Genomic DNA, 17,160 nt, shown 5'->3' with positions numbered 1-17,160 from the left:
CCAAGAGGAAATTCAATTAATATTACATAATGGAGAAAAAGAAGAATATGTCCAGAATCCAGGAGTTTCCATGGGAATTCTGTAAGTACTAATTATGACTTGAACACTAACATCCCAGAACTTTTAGGAATGAAGGTTTGGGTCACCGCCCCAGGTGCATAACCTGAAAATCTGAAGACCTCATAGAGGGCAGATGGAATACAGAATGTGGAGTGTAAGAGAACGGTTTTTAATATCAGCTATAGCCACACAACCATGTTCAACCACAAAGCTGTAATTGTTAGGAGTATTTTCTTCAACCATGCATGTATCAAATATTTTGGTTTGTTATAAAATATCAACGATAACAGGGTATTTTATAGCAGTGCATTTTGGGTTGTACACATGTTAGTTGTATCATAGGATAAATCCACATATGATTTTATAAGTATTCTTTATTTAGAGAGTATAAATGGCTGAAACTGGTGTGTAGAGATGACAGGTTTACTATGAGGGGACTGTGATAGTCAAGGTTTTGTGACAACATGGCTTGGGAATTATTTCCAGTTGCTTGTTAGTTAAAACCTAGTAATCCTCAATGATACAATCTTAAGGGTCTGATCTGCTTCCAATATAAGTAGACACTGTGGAAAGGCATTTGTGCCTTTTGCATCTGACTTGAGTAATAACATCTTAATTAGGTTTCCAGATGTGATGGCTTTTCTTGTGGACAACTGATTGTTTACTAAAAGTTGATGTGTTAATACAAGATAATTCATACTTACTCTAATAACTTCTATATGCTTAAGGAACCAGTGTGCCTACAATTATATTATTTTACATTTTGTGCTTGGATCTGAACATAGGCCATAGCCTCAAAGTTAATGCTTTTATCTTTAAAATTCATGTTATTATCTTAGATGACATTACAACATGAATGTAATTTGCACAAAATTTCTGTTTTATATGTTTCTGCAAATCTTATTGAAGGAATTATGTAGTCCCATAGGCTGATAATTTTCCTTTTATTAAAAATAATGGTCATTTTCTTTCATTTGCTTTAATGTAGCTGAGTTGATAATTTGTAGCACATTGGTGTGTGGGGGAAAGTCTCAGCAGGAAGCCTGTGGCTGTTGCGGAGATATGTAAATTACAGTAATAATCTTTGCACTGAAAGTTATAAAATAAACATAATGGATACAACCCTATAGTTCTTGTCCCCACCAATAAAAACAAAATTCCCTTATGAATAAAATTTAGAAATGTTCAACTTGATTGAGTTAAACACCACATATTATAACTCTTTAGGTATTCTTCGATAATCCCTGTAGAATACAATAGAAATATTGAAATCAGTTGTCTTGTTCTTTTTCTGTGGTAAAAACTAGCTGGGAAAAGGAGGATGTAGAAACACTTTAACTCTGTATTGCCCACTTAACCAATTTCAATTTATTTTGTTACTCTGATCTGTGCAGAACCTTACAAAATGGCAGGTGTTAATTTACTGCAGAAAGAAGAGAAGAAAGAGTGACCGTTCAGGATGAGAACTCCTGCCAGGTTCCCGGCTACTAGGCATGGAGCATGTATCAATGTACACAGAAGATAATCTGAATTCGTGTAATTAAAAAAAGAACAAAAAATGCTCTTGGTTGTGCTCTGTTTCTGAATCTTTGGTAAATCAACAACAAAAGCAGAATCAACAGCAATAATAATAGTAATGGATTTCCCCCTATATCTTTGTCAATATATTACACTATAGTGGCTTCGTCACTCATGATGGATAGGTTTTAGCAGAGCTTCTAGACTAAGACAGATCTGAGAACTAGCTGGCAATATAAATTTAGAAAAAGAGCCAGTGGAAACTCTATGTATTGCTACAGTCCATTTCTGGACAAAGTGTTGGAAAATGAGTTCCTTCATTTTGTGTTGGAGGCACTCAGAATATAGAGTGGTAGAAACAATGGGCTCAAGCCTACCATGAATTGTGATGAATATCCCTAAAAATTAGAACCAATTCAGAGTAAAAAGTGGAAGGTTTCGAATATTTCCTGGATATTTTTGAAACTGGGTGAAAGATTTTACTTGCATTATTTTAGTTTACAGTTAACAGATGGGAGAATAAAGATAAACTATAAAATGAGAAGCATAAAACTAAAGTTTCCCCAAAAAAGACAATTTTCTTTTTGGCAATGGCCAATGACCATATTCTGTAGAAGGCCAATGCTAAAAACAAACAAACACAAAAACATGTCTATAAATTTTTCTAGAGACCATTGTAATTTTTGTCACTTGCCCATCATTGAGAATAGTTCTTCACATATTTTTGTACATGAGGGAAGATGGAATTAGTAGAGTCAAACACAAGGCAGCATGTCTTCTCTACGTGCTTAGGAAGGTATAATTTGAACCTCTCTCACACTGTTCTCCTAGTAAATGAGCTTTCCAGCATAAGCAAGATAGCGACAATTCACTTTGCTGCACGGATTATTTCTGGTCAATGTCTGTTCTGGACGTGTGTGTGTACTCTGATTGCTTGGCATGAATTATACCAAATGTTATACCCAACTAACCAACTACCATCGGGTCAAGTCTGACTCATAGTTAACTTATAGGAACAAGCAAGGTTACTCATCGCTTGGCAAGGCTATAAATCTTAACAGGAAATGACAGCCTCATATTTTTCCTGTGGAATAGCTGTGGGTTCAGACTGCCGACTAACAGCACAAAATATGACCAGCAGAACAAAACATAACACACTATGCCACCAGAGTTCCATAACTATTATGTGTGCATGCGCATGTGTGTTTAATATTCCCCCAGAGAATAACTGAAAGAACACTTGGAAGTAATTGTCACCTTATCCCAAAATCCCATTACGTAGGGAGGTGTACCCTACTTGTGTGAAAGCTGTTAAAGATACCAGTCTGAACAGCAGCTGTCAGCTTCACTGTTGCTCTTTAGAGGAATAGTAACTCAACAATGCCCAAACACTTAGGAGAATACACCAAATTATTTATCAAGCTTTCCATATTTGATACTTTCTGATAGTGGTAACATTTTGATCCATTGAGATATATGTCAATTATTTTGTAGTTTATATCCTTCCTTACAAAGCAATAATTATGATCCATTCAAAAAGGTGAGAATCTCCATCTTTAAGTCTTACTTACATCAGTAAAGCAAAATAGTTTTAAAATATTGTCCACCCAGACACACTACTCAAATTATATTTATCACCTATTAGCATTAATATTGCAAAACTATATGATAGGTTTTTTTGAATTGTTTAAAAAAGATAGTAAAATAAGGTCTTGCTCTCTTAAATCTTTCAATATAGGAAGAAATTTGCACAATGCATCTTGATTTAATTCTGCATTTCCTTAGGGAGAGTTTGCAAGAAAATGCATTTGAATTTTTAAAATAAAACTTGAGCAAATCACTAGGAAATTTCTCCTGACTCTGTGAATTATAACAAAACTGAAGTGCATTTATTGAATAAATGTTTATTGAGTATATTATAATAAGCAGACAAACTGTACTGGATGCCAGTATTTGGGGGATTATTTGAAATGAAAATAAATCTGAATTGACCCTGGATATATCAGGTAAATTCAGCTCACTGTGTTGTGACAGTCTTCTCACAGTAAAAGTCTCCTAGCTTAGAGGAGAGGAAGAGATGGGAGGTGAGGATGGAGAGAAGGCAACAGCAGGAGGAAATCAGAACTTATACGAATCTTTCTGACAAAAATACGCAAACTCAATTTTAGTTTTAGAGACTAGTTGATCACTGTAAGAACTCTGTCTCTGGGTTATTGGCTTGGTTCATCTCCTTCATTCTCTGGGTGGAAGATTGATTCCCAGAGAGATGCCTCAGGAGAAATGCCTTGATATCCACCCCCCAAAGCAGCCACTGAAAGCCCTAGGGACTCCATTTCTACTGGGGCACACAGAGTCATCACGACTCAGAGTCCATTCAAAGCCCCCCCCCCCCCTGAAAGTGTCAGACTAATTACAGGCTCCTTCTTGTGATCTGGGCAAAGGTGGTACAAGTTTAACACAAATTAAAGCTACCTAGGAATAGTGTATCAAGACATTTCATATTAGATTGGCCTTAATAGCCTGGGTGTTCAAATAGGATGGAATTGCTCAATTAGCTTTTTAATGGGAAACTATAGACTTCAAGGTCAACTATGCTTAAGGTTCTAAAGGGGAGCTGAGTCCTTCACTGTATGTTCCTACTATGGAAGTGCCGCTGAAAACTACTCTCTTTGGGCAACGCTACTGGCATTGAAATACCATTAACATAGCTTCCGACATCACAACAACACACAAGCCACCACCATGCGACAAACTGATAGGCCAGAGGAAAAGAACACACAGAGTCACAGTACCAACAAGAACCTCACTGAATGAATTAGCCAGAAACAAGGCTGCAGGAATTGATGGACTACCCATCGAAATGTTTCAGAAAGCCGAAGAAGCAATAAGCACTCACTTGCCTATTCCAGGGGATTTGGAAGACAACTAGTTGGCCAAATGACTGGAAGAGATCCATATTTGTACCAATTCCAAAGAAAACCAACCCAACAGAATGTTCAAATTATAGAAGGCTATCATTAATGTGATATGCAAATAATTGCTTACAATCATCCAACAAAGGTTTCAGCAGTACAATGACTGGGAATTGCCGAAAGAAGGACTGATTAAGAAGAGAATGTGCAACAAGAGATATCTTTGCTGATGTCAGATGGATCTTGGGTCCGAGCAGAGAGTAACTGAAAGAGGTTTACTTGTGTTTTATTGACTATTCCTAAATCGTTAACTTCATGGACCATAATAAACTGTAGATGACCTTGAGAAGAATGGGAATTCTGGACCATTTCATGTACATGGATCAAGATGCAGTTGGGTGAACAGAACTAAGGGACTACTGTGTGGTTTAAAATAGGGAAAGGTGTGGGTCAGGGTTGTAGCTTCTTATCATTTTTGTTAAATCTACACGACTAATAAGTCATCAGAGAAGCTAGATTTTTTTTTTTTTTTAGAGAAGCTAGATTATATGAACAAAAATGTGTCATTAGGTTTGGAGGATGCCTTATTATCAAACTTGAGATATGCAGATAGCACAAACTTGTTTGCTGAAGGTGAGGAGGGCTGAAGCACTTGCAGACAAAGATCAAAGATTCTAGTCTTTAGTATGAGTTACAATTCAATGTAAGAAGTCCAAAATCCTTACAATTGGACCAATAGGTAACATCTTGATAAACAGAGAAAAAGTTGAAGGTGTCAAGGATTTTGTCTCACTTGGATCCTCAGTCGATGCTCATAGAAGCAGCAGGCAAAAGATGTATTGCATTGGGTATATCTACTGCACAGTATGTCTTTAGACTATTGAAAAACAGGGTGTTACTTTGAGGAGTAAGAAGCATCTGACCCAAGCCATGATATTCTCCTTTGCATCATATGCATGCAAAAGTTGGACGTTGAAGAAGGAAGACTGTAGAATAATGGACACATTTAAATTGCAGTGCTATAGAAGAATATTGGAAGTGCTACAGACTGTTTAAAAGACTAACTGAGAAGCAACGCCAGGCATTCCTTGAAAGCAAGACAGAAAGAATTTCTTAAAACTTTGACCCTGTTATCAGGAGAGACCAGGCCCTTAAGAAGGTCATCATGTTTGGTGAAATGGAGGATCCACAAAAAAGAGGAAGGCCCTTGACAGGATGGATTGACACAGTGGCTACATTAATGAGCTCAGTCACAAGGAAAATTGTGAGGATGGCACAGGTCTGTGCAGTTTCTTCCTCTTGTTCACAGGGTTGCTTTTGGGGGTTGGGGGAGGAACCATTTCTATGGCAACTAACAACAACAACAATAACAACGATGATGATGACAAGATCTGGCCTCAGAAATGCACCAACTTATAATTGAGAGAACTCTGAATGCATGACTTAACTGGATGGCATTGTTCCGGACAACATACCCAAATCAGCTTTCTGTGTAGCATTGACTTCCATACAGTTATGATTGGGCTGGACATTGCTATGAAGAGTCTAATGTTTATTTCATGCTGCTCTTTTTCAATGTAGATATGGTTTCTGGCAATATCTAAGAACCATTTACTATATTTTCTGAGAAAGAGGAGCATACACATATAGGAACACATGGAGCTTTCAAACTGCAACATATAAATGTAATTCATTCTAGAATATACCATCTATATCCTAGTATAAGCCGACCTGAATATCAGCCAAGGCACCTAATTTTACCACAAAAACTGTATTAAAAATGTGCTGAAAAACTTGGCTTATACACAAGTATATATAGTAAGTTAACAAATTCTTTTTTCCAAAACCATTTTATTAGGAGCTAATACAGATATCACACTGTTCCTAGTTCAAACACATCAGGCAGTATTGTACAATTGCTACCAAAATCAGTTCAAAGCATGCTCTTTCTTCTTGAACTCCTTGACATCAATTCCCTTTTATGCCATCCCAACACTGTACCCCAAAGAACCCTTATTTTACTTGCTGTCTCTAATGGTCCTTTGACTGTTTAAATAAGCATACAGTGTCCAAGTTCAGTATTATAATAGCTATTACATATATGCTAAGCACCGCTCATATGTAACACATTGTCCTAACAGTTTAATCAACATATTGTCTCATCCCCCAACACCATGAGGTGCATAATTTTTAAAAGCCCATTTTATGAACAATGAAACTGAGGTTTAGTAACCTGCCCAAGATCATACAAGTATCCTGTTTGGATAACTCCTCTTTTGGTGTGCATATCTATTTATTAATGGGCTCAAGTCAAACTATTATCTTGACATGATTCATGCATTATAAGTTTAGCTCAGGAGTAAACACTGATGTGCAGTAATTGAACATGACCATGAAATGATAAACTAAAAAAAGAGCGTAAGAATTAATTAATTAATCATAGGGAAGCAGTCACAGCTGTTGTGGATCATGCTGGATAAATTTACCAGAACCTGAACAATTATTTAGAACAGAAAGCAGAAGCAGAGACATCGATTGAAACTGCAGGGGAACTTGGTAGACAGAACATAATTGCTCATTATTTTTATTTGTATCTTCCTATTTCTTGTTTCCATTTCCCTTTGATTTTTAATAATACTCGAGATTTTGCACAAAAACACATTTGTTTTCTCTGCTTATGTATTTAGCCTGGTCCTGTGGTCTTGTTTCATTTGGATGTCGTACTCACATTCTAAATCATCACAATTTCCAAAGTCCCTAGTTGGGGTGTTATGATCAGGGCAGTCTGACTTTAGAAGCAACTAAGAAATAAAAGACTTAATTTCAATACAAAAAATTCAAGCAGAAAAAAAATTCCTCAAATCCAGCAGAACTAAGAGAGTAAGTATAAAATGATGCAAGCACAAGATGTATAAAATATTTTGGGGATAATCTGGGGGACTTTTAACCCTAAAATCTGCTATGACACTTGAACTTCTTTCCTGAAACCTGGTTTCATAAATGTACATAACATTATCTCTTCTTAAACCAATGCTTGCCCTTGGTTCTTTTATTATAAATAAACTATTCTTTTATTATAAATATTTAGTGTTTATTACCAATAATTAGTAATCATATTTGAAAGATTACTTAAGCATTAAGATAAGAAGGATATTCTTATATAGGCAATTTAAAATGCAGTAATTGATAATTATTTAAAATTATCTTGACATCTCATATATGTCTGAAATATAATGCCCAAATGGCCAAAGGCTGTGGATGTGACTCCCATTGCTTCATGTTTAATGGAAAACAATGGTTTATTACCACTATCAATAGAAACATGAGATTACTTTACACATTTTATTCAACAAACATGCAGTGCTCACAGGCTTTATCATGTAGCATTTTTAAATACATAGGTGAATGCAGATTAATTTCCTTTTCTAACTCATGAATTTAAAACTGTTGTTTAGATCAGATTTTCTGAAAATGGCCTATTATTTTCTGCAAAGAGTCAGATAGTAAATATGTTCAGCTTTACTGATTTTGTGGTTTCTAGCAATTACTCAACTTTGTCATTGCTGCATGAAAGCTGCCAAAGACAATAGATAAACAAACTTATAAGGCTGTATTACTGTAACATGAAATTCTTGGGTTGTGGAAATAGTTACATGCTAGAATAATAGATTACAGATTTGCAGTTAAAAACCCACCCAGTGAGGATGACAGGTATGATGAGCCAAAGGTTCCCAAACAACAACAAAGCTCACTGTCTCAGGGTGGATTCTAACTTACAGCAACTCTGCAGGACAAGGTGGAACTGGTCCTGTTGGTTTGTGAGACTGTACATCTTTAGAAGAGTAGAAATCTTGTCTTTCTCCTAGAGTGGGTGGTGGTTACAATGGCTGAACTTAGAATTAGCAGCTCAATTCATAATCACTACCCCACAAGGCTCCCACCTCGGGAACTCTATGGAGCAGTCGGGTCTGCATATGTGGCATGATCATTAGTTCTGTATCAACATGGCACCTGTAGGAAGTTACGGGTGGGATTTAGCCTGTCAATCTGGTTGCAGCTTGATGATCTCCTTTGGAGGTGTGACCCTGATATAGAGCTCTCTGGAGGCTAGTCTCTCTGTCTCTCCCTTGACACTCCAGTTGTTGACCCTGAGAGCTGCTGGAGTGCTGTGATAGTTTCCACCAACTTTGGACCCACATGAGTTTGCATCCACCAGCCTGTGAACATCGTGTATTCTATATCATTGTATGTAACTGTGTGAGTCTAAAGAGGAACTTATGATCTATTATCCGACTTAGGGACTTCACTTGGACTGGGCTGGGATGTGTTCTTTATATAAACCTGCTTTGAGAGATACAGCTCTTTCCTACATAGATGGGTGTCACTGTATTTGTCTCTCTAGTCAACCTGGCCTCACACACATGGGTCAAGATTTGTTGGAGTCTGTAGCCACTATCAACATGTGGTACAATAAATAGTTATTTAAAGACTAAGTAAAAGCGTAGATTTTTATCTGCATGTCCCAGTTTGCTGCTTTGAGTTTTTAAAAGAAATAAAGGGATAGGGAAGAGTTAGAATGTTAAAGAAGAATGGAGGGAGTGAAGGAAAGAAAATGAACATCATCGAGGGTTTAATGGGTTAATGTTGGTTGAATTTCTTGAGATGGGCCCTGGAAACATACAGTGTGCTTCTTTTAAAATGGGCTTGGGGGTGAACACCTCCAAATTCCTTTATACCCAAACCTAAATATGGGTCAGAAGGGGCTAAAAAAAAAGTAAAATTGAAATGGACTTCTCAGAGTCTTTAGTGACAAAAATATAAATCATTAAAACTATACAAAATAAAACCTTATATCATTTACTGAACATAGTATTCTATTGAAGTGTTAAGTGGGCAGTAGTTGTCATGTAACTTCATTGGATATAGAAACATTTTTATCAAATAAAAATGAATTATTTTGGCCTCCAAAATATATGATTAAATTTAAATATGTTTTGTTACACAAATTGGGGTCTGATTCAGAGTCCTTGATGTTCCCTGTTGAGCTGAATAATGAAATGAGAAACTTTGACCTACAGGAATTTTAAACAATTCTATTTTCCTCAAACCATTTTATTAGGACATAATCCGGACATCACACCATTGAGTAGTTCAGTCATATCAAGCAATGTTGTACAATCGCTACCACAATCATTTTCACACCATCGTCTTCCTTCTTGTACTCCTTGACATCAGCTCCCCACCTTTCTTCCCATAGAAACCTGGTTGCATATTTATAGAAGATTAAAATGTGCTTTACTGTGTTTTTAGTGATAAAACTTTGTCAAGAGTTTTGGAAAATTAGTAATTTGGTGATGTGATATATATATATATATATATATATATATATATATATATATATATATATATATATATATATATATATATGAATTAATAGTAGGGTAAGGAGGCATGGTGACCTTTACGGTCAAAGCTAGCCATCCTCCCCACATGAAAAAGATAAGGTTAACTGATCTATTAGAGATTTACAACCCTTAAAACCAAATTTATGGCAGTGAATTTGGTGCGGAAGAGCAATGTCATTCAATATAAAAAATAGGAAGGGGATTCAAAATTGTCACGGAAAATGGAATGACAAGACAAGAACTTTTTGAAGGCCACTGTAGGAAGACTTCTGGTATCAAGAGATTGTATAAACTTGTGACCAGAATTCTTTCTGTGCAAATATTATTTCTTGATTGAATTCTGCGTTTTATTTTTAGTAGTCCATGCCTTTCAAGTCCACCACTTATCAGTTCATCATACTGTGATAATTTGTGGGTGGCTGTCATGCTGGAAGCTATGCCACTGGCATTTCAAATGCCAGCAGGGGCATCCAAGTGACCAGGTTTCAGCAGAGCTTTCCCACTGAGAACAGATTAAGAAAAATGATTATATGATCTACTTCTGAAAATTGAAAGAAGATCACATGAACCAAAATTCCACCTGAATTTCAAGCACATCTCAAAAACAGATTTGACTCATTAGACACTGATGACATAGACCTGATGTGTTGTGAGATGGCATCAAGATCATCATATATGAAGAAAGAAAACGGTCATTAAAAAAAACAGGGGAGAAAAAGATAACGTGGATGTCAGTAGAGTTTCAGAAAATTGCTCTTAATCAGAAAGCAAATGGCAAAAAGCTAGGCAAATGGAAGGAATGATGAAGTCAATGAGTTGAACAGAAAAATTCAAAGGTCTGAGTGAGACGACAAAGTGAAGTATTGTAATGAAATCTGCATAACCTAGAGTTAGAAAATCGAAACAGAAGGACATGTTCAGTGTACCATAAAGGAAATAACTGAAGAAAAAAGTATTTGGTTGCAATTTGGAAAGACCCCATGGGTAGGAAGCATTAAAAGCAGATGGAAAGTATACACAGAGTCATCAGGCACCAAAGAACAAAAAATCATATCATTGTGTGCTCACCTCCCTGACATGATCCCTGAAGACAAATGGGTGCATAAGCAAATGCTGCGAAGAAAGCTGATGGTGCCAAGCTATCAAAAATATAGTGTCTGGGGTCTTAAAGGCTTGAAGGTAAACAAGTGGCCATCTAGCTCAGAAGCATCAAAGCCCACATGGAAGAAACACACCAGTCTGTGCAATCATGAGGTGTCGAAAGGATCAGGTAGGTATCAGGCAACATCAGAACAAAAAATCATATCATTGTGAATGAGGGGGTGGGGGGAGTGTGGAGTAGAGACCCAAAACCCATTTGTAGGCCACTGGACATCCCCTTACAAATGGGTCTTGGGGAGGAGACAAGCCAGACAGGGTGCGATGTAGCAATGATGAAACATACATCTTTCCTCTAATTCCTAAATGTTTCACACACACCCTTCACTATCATGATCCCAATTCTACTTTATAAATCTGGCTAGACCAGAGGATGTACACTGGTGCAGATAGGAACTGGAAACACAGGGCATCCAGGCAGATGATCCCTTCAGGACCAGTGGTGTGAGTAGTGATACTGGGATGGTGGAAGGAGGGTGGGTTGGAAAGGGGGAACTGATTAAAAAGATCTACATATAACCTCCTCCCTGTTGGACAGACAGCAGAAAAGTGGGTGAAGGGAGATGTCGGACAGTGCAAAATATGACAAAATAATCATTTATAAATTACCAAGTGTTCATGAAAGAGGGTCGAGCAGGGAGGGAGGGGAAAAATGAGGAGCTGATGCCAGGGGCTTAAGTGGAGAGCAAATCTTTTGAGAATGATGAGGGCAATGAATGTACAAATGTGCTTTACACAATTAATGTATGTAATGATTGTGCTAAGAGTTGTAGGAGCCCCTAATAAAATGATTTTAAAAATAATATGCAGTTATTATATTAAAGATATGTAGCTGACATTCAAACATTTAAAAATGTAGCATGTGAGCAAGAACCAATGCAACTAAATTAAGAAGTTGAAACAGCACTGAGGGCATCAGTCAAATACTAGACTCCAAACAAATGTGTCTTAGAAAAGGTACAACCAGTATGCACCATAGAAGCAAGGTTGGTGAGAGTTCATCTCTCATACTTTGGACATATTATCAGGAGATACTAGTCCCTGGAAAATGTATACTTGCTTAAGTAGAGGGGCAGCAAAAATGAGAAGCCACATGGATCTGCGCTGATGTAGGCATAGCTCTGGGAGCTGGAGAAGCCACGTGGAGACCCTTGCCAGCACTGAGATGCTTACGATACCTCTGGATCCACAAGACTTCCTACCTACTGGTCTTTGACCTTCCTGAATTTGGCGTCATTGCATGTGTTTTGTGAGTCTGAAGAGGATTTTATAGATTAGTGTCCGACATATGGGCGAATATTGGACTTATGGCCTAGACCTGGACTGGACTGGGATGTTTTCTCAAATTTCAATTGCTCTTGTATATAAAGCTCTTTCCTATACACATATGAGTGTCTATGAATTTGTTTCTCTAGTACATGGTACACAATTGCCATAATAAGAATAGTAAACTGTTGGCAGAGTTGTGATTTTAACAGATATGAAAATATTTAATATTTTTGGAAAACACAAGCCACTATGTCAAGGACAATGTACTGTACCTTAAATATTGCTCACTATCCCATTTGATCAATTAATAAATATTTATTGAATATCTAAGAAAAAGAGAATATATTCAATCAGCTTGTTTCTCATTTGTCTATTTTTCTAATATTTGAAAGAAATTAATCTTGTATACATGAACTTCCACCATACCTATGGTAGCATAGTGAGAGAATTGAAATAGTTATATATAGCTTACAATTCTACAAAGATAGTTTAACTTTCAATTTGTCCTTGAAAGTCACAGTTGACCATTTATAACGTTTTGTTTTTTTATTGCTACTGTAAAAATTACAATAAATGTAATATCTTAAATATATAATCATTATTGTATAGTATGATAGATTAGAAATCATGTCAGTCTCATAGGATTAAACTAAAGGTGTCAGTGGATTTGTCTTGTTTTTCTTTTCCGTTAGAGAGATCATTTGTGTCTGTATCAGGTCACGGTCTCTAGAAGCCACAGCATTCCAATTCCTTACTCCTTTCTCCATCTTGAGAGCCATCAAAGGCAGGTAAAATTCTTCTCGCATTATTTCTGTTGTTATTTGTTCTTTCACCTCCTCCTTGTACTTTTGAAGACCTCTGGTGATTAGATTGTCTCAGAAAATAGTCTAGGATAATCTCCTATCCTGAAATGTTGATTATAAATGGATTTGCTACAAAAGATAATATATTAATAGGCTCCAAGTGTTTGGATGTAGAATCGTTGGGGGCCATTATTAAGGCTGTAAGTATATTTTCTTGCTCATTCATGTTTCCAGTATCAGGGCATATTTTTCATTTAAATTAGAGATTAAAATACATGAATTTGATTTTTACCCATGATGACTAATTCTAGTCTTTGGCAAACTTTTAAATTGTTTCTAGGTATTTTTCTACTTTCTGTAGCCACAGGCATAAGTAAATTATTTATATGACTACCATCTGCATTAGTTTATAAATTTTCCCTTTGCTAATAAACAACTGTATTAATAGAATTTGTGTGCATAAGAGGAACACTAATGTAATTAAAGTAGTCTTTTTATTATTTCAGTAAATAGCTTTATATTATGAAAGCAATTTATAATATCACTAAAGTTAAAAACAAGCAGTAGACAAAATATCAGACTAAAAAGGACTATTAATAAGAGAATAAGAGAAAAATGCAATTTCATTAGCAGAATGTGGAAAGTAGAAAATTACCTGTCTTTTTTTAATATTTAAAAATATATGAGCTTCTCAGTTTAAAAGTTATTTAAAATATGATAGTGGAAGTCCTGCCTCTTAAAAATAAAGTTGACATTAGCAACAGTCAGAGAGTAAACCTTCCAAGACTGTCATTTGCGATAGGATTAAGACATCCATTGATAATTGTAGTCAATGTTAGTTATTTTTTAATTCTTTAACACTTTAATGAAGGCTTGTGCAGCATATTTGTCCAATGCAACACGTTGCTCAATTTCTTTCTTTAAAAAAAAATCAACTTCTTGGGGGCTCATGCAACTCTTACCCCAATCCATAAATCCATCCATTGTGTCAAGCACAGATGTTAGGTTTTGTTCAGTCAGTGCCAATGCCTACTGATCCTATGCACAACAAAACAAAACCTTGCCTGATCCTGCATCAGCCTCACACTCACACCTTGACCAGCGACAGGAGCATCCTGGTCTTCAAAGTGGCATCTTTGCTCAGCAACACATTAAAGAGGTCTTGTGCAGGAGATTTGTCCAATGCAATAAAGCATTTGATTTCTTGACTGCTGCTTCATGAACATTCACTGTGGATCCAAATCCAAAAAATCCTGGACAACTTCAATCTCTTCTTTGTTTATCATGATACATTCTGGTCAAGTGTAAAGATTTTTGTTTCACTTATATTAGTTTGTAATCCATGCTGAAGGCTGCCATCTTTATTATCAGTGGCAAGTGCTTCAAACTTTTCTTGTTTTCAACAAAATTGTGTCTTATGTGCTTTATTGGTTGTTAATAAGTCTTTCTCCAATCTTTATGTCTCATTCTTCCTTAATCATTTGAATGCATAATTAATAAAGTATGAATCTTGGAAAATTGAATATCATAAAAAATTAAATGACCAAATAAAAAAAACATAATGATCAAAATCTGAGACATTAGAGAGTTGAAATGGACTTCACTGGCCACTTTGAGTCAGATAACCATGGGATAGTTATACCCAAAATGACAAATTCGAGAGAAATGCCATCACATGATAAGATAATTCATTGATATAGTGGCGGCAACTGCGAGCTTTAACAGAACAGTTGTTAGAATGAGTCAGGGCCATTGGACAGTTTCCTTCTTTTGTATGAAATGTCAGTATGAGTAGGAAGCCAATCAGTGACACATAACTCAAGAAGCAGCATGCGAGTCACTTCCTGAAACCAATTCAAAATGGAAAAGTTGCTAGCCCCCCCAAAATAGGGAAATATTCTATTTAATCTAAATGATTATATTCATGAGATTCAATATAAATCCAAACTTCATAGAATTCTTAAAATAATGATATAGAGCGTGTGAGAATGAGGTTTGATGTTAACTTGGCCCTGATGGGATTCTCTGTAGTTTGACAGTTAAACCTTCCCCCAATAAAGTGCAAGTCACATCCTACCTGTCTCCTTGGGTGTGTAGCCACTCTTGACATCGATGAGAGATGCCACAGAACACTGGCCTTCTCTCTGTCTTCTTCATGCTGGTGGAGGTCTGGTGTCTGGTCTTGTCTTGGGGCATGCGTGTAAAGCTCATGATATTTACTGCAGATCCCCAGAGCTATCTGCAGTTGGCCATAACATCTGATCTACTGATCCATCTTGACCTCCACTAGCCTCTGATGTAGTAGCTTCATGGATTTCCATCCTCTGTCAGCCACAGAAGCCACACAAAACCTCCTGTATAGTATGTGACAACTGAAATAACTACTTTTACAACTATGTGAGCCATTTCTTCATATAAACTGTTCTTGTTCATATGTATCATAGTGTGAATTGTTTAAGTGCTGCTGTTTAGTTGATGTGTAAACATTTTCTACCACTTTGTTTCTGAGAACTAGACAAAAAGGAGTGTCAAACATTGCAGTAGTTATACCAACCATTTCATGTCAACTTGAAGTGTAGGTGTGGAATCTAGCCTGTCAATCAGGTCTAAGCCTGCTAGTGCCTCCTTGTCGGAGTGACCTCCTCATAAAGAGGGTTCTGGGCACCAACCCTCCCACTCTCTGCCTTCACCTTCCTGCTGGCACGCCGTGGAGATCTGCATGAGCCCTGGAGATGAGTCCATTGGTATTGGATTCACAAGACTCTGCACCCACCGGTCTTGTCCTGTGCTTTTCCTGCATGTCGTTTCATATTTGAAGACTACTATTGGATTTATAGACTAGTATTGGACTTATGGACTTGATCTGGACTGGGCTGGGATCTTTTCCTGACATATAACTACTTCTTGATATAAAGGCCTCTCTTACACATATATGAGTGTCTCTGGATTTGCTTCTCTAGTCAATTTGGTCTAATACATACACCAAATATGTCTTTTAGTCTAGTTATAAGGATGTTATCAAAAGTAGTCATTCTTATGGTTATTCTGTTATGAGGATATAGAATAAGTGACCAAAACAGAATAAAATGAAGCAGTTGATTTTTGTTTTATTGAATATGCAAAACATTCACCTGTTTTAGTCACCTGCAACTCATTGTGTATAATTTAAGCCCTATATAATCATCAAAATGACTTACTTTTAACTTTTCATACCCTGTTTTAGTTAATTAACCAATTTCCTTTCTAAAAATATGTTTTATAGTGCTTTCATGAGAGTTTACATCACAAATTAGGATCCTATTGAACAATTTTTATACATATTGTTAAATGACAATGGCTACATTTTTCACATTTTTAAAGATTTTTCTCAATATTTTAGATTAGTTGCTTACATAATTTTTGAATACTCATTTTAGTAAATGTGTCTGATGCAAAAGAAAATCCTTAATGTCTTCAGATATTAAGATTAATGTGGTCGTTCATTAACAATATTCGGGGAGAAGCCCAATCTATGAAGAAAACAATAGCAAGAATCAGTGTTTGATAATCCCAGTGTACATTTAAAAGTTGGTTTGCAATCAGTTACATTTTAAAACCCAAATACAACAACTAGTATCATCATGACAATGGATAAATACAACAACTAGTGTCATCATGGCAATGAATCAATACAACAACTAGTGTCATCATCATGGCAATGAATCAATACAACTAGTATAATCATGCAATGAATCAATACAATAACTAGTATCAACATGGCAATGAATCAATACAATAACTAGTGTCATCATGGCAATGGATGAATACAATAACTAGTATCATCATGGGCATGGATAAATACAACTAGTGTCATCATGGCAATGAATAAATACAACAACTAGTATCAAGTATCATCATGGAAACGAATAAATACAATCCCTGGCAACATCTGCATAGCAGCAGTAAGCAGTTACAGTCCCTCTTCAAAAGAGCAACTTTGGAATATGAAACTAATCTGTTCCTAAAACAAAGACAACAAGAACTTGCTCATCCAAA

This window comes from Tenrec ecaudatus, chromosome 7 (assembly GCF_050624435.1).
Source record: "Tenrec ecaudatus isolate mTenEca1 chromosome 7, mTenEca1.hap1, whole genome shotgun sequence".
Lineage (NCBI taxonomy): Eukaryota > Metazoa > Chordata > Mammalia > Afrosoricida > Tenrecidae > Tenrec > Tenrec ecaudatus.
The sequence above is the reverse complement of the archived record's forward strand: the minus strand, read 5'-3'. Positions refer to the sequence as shown.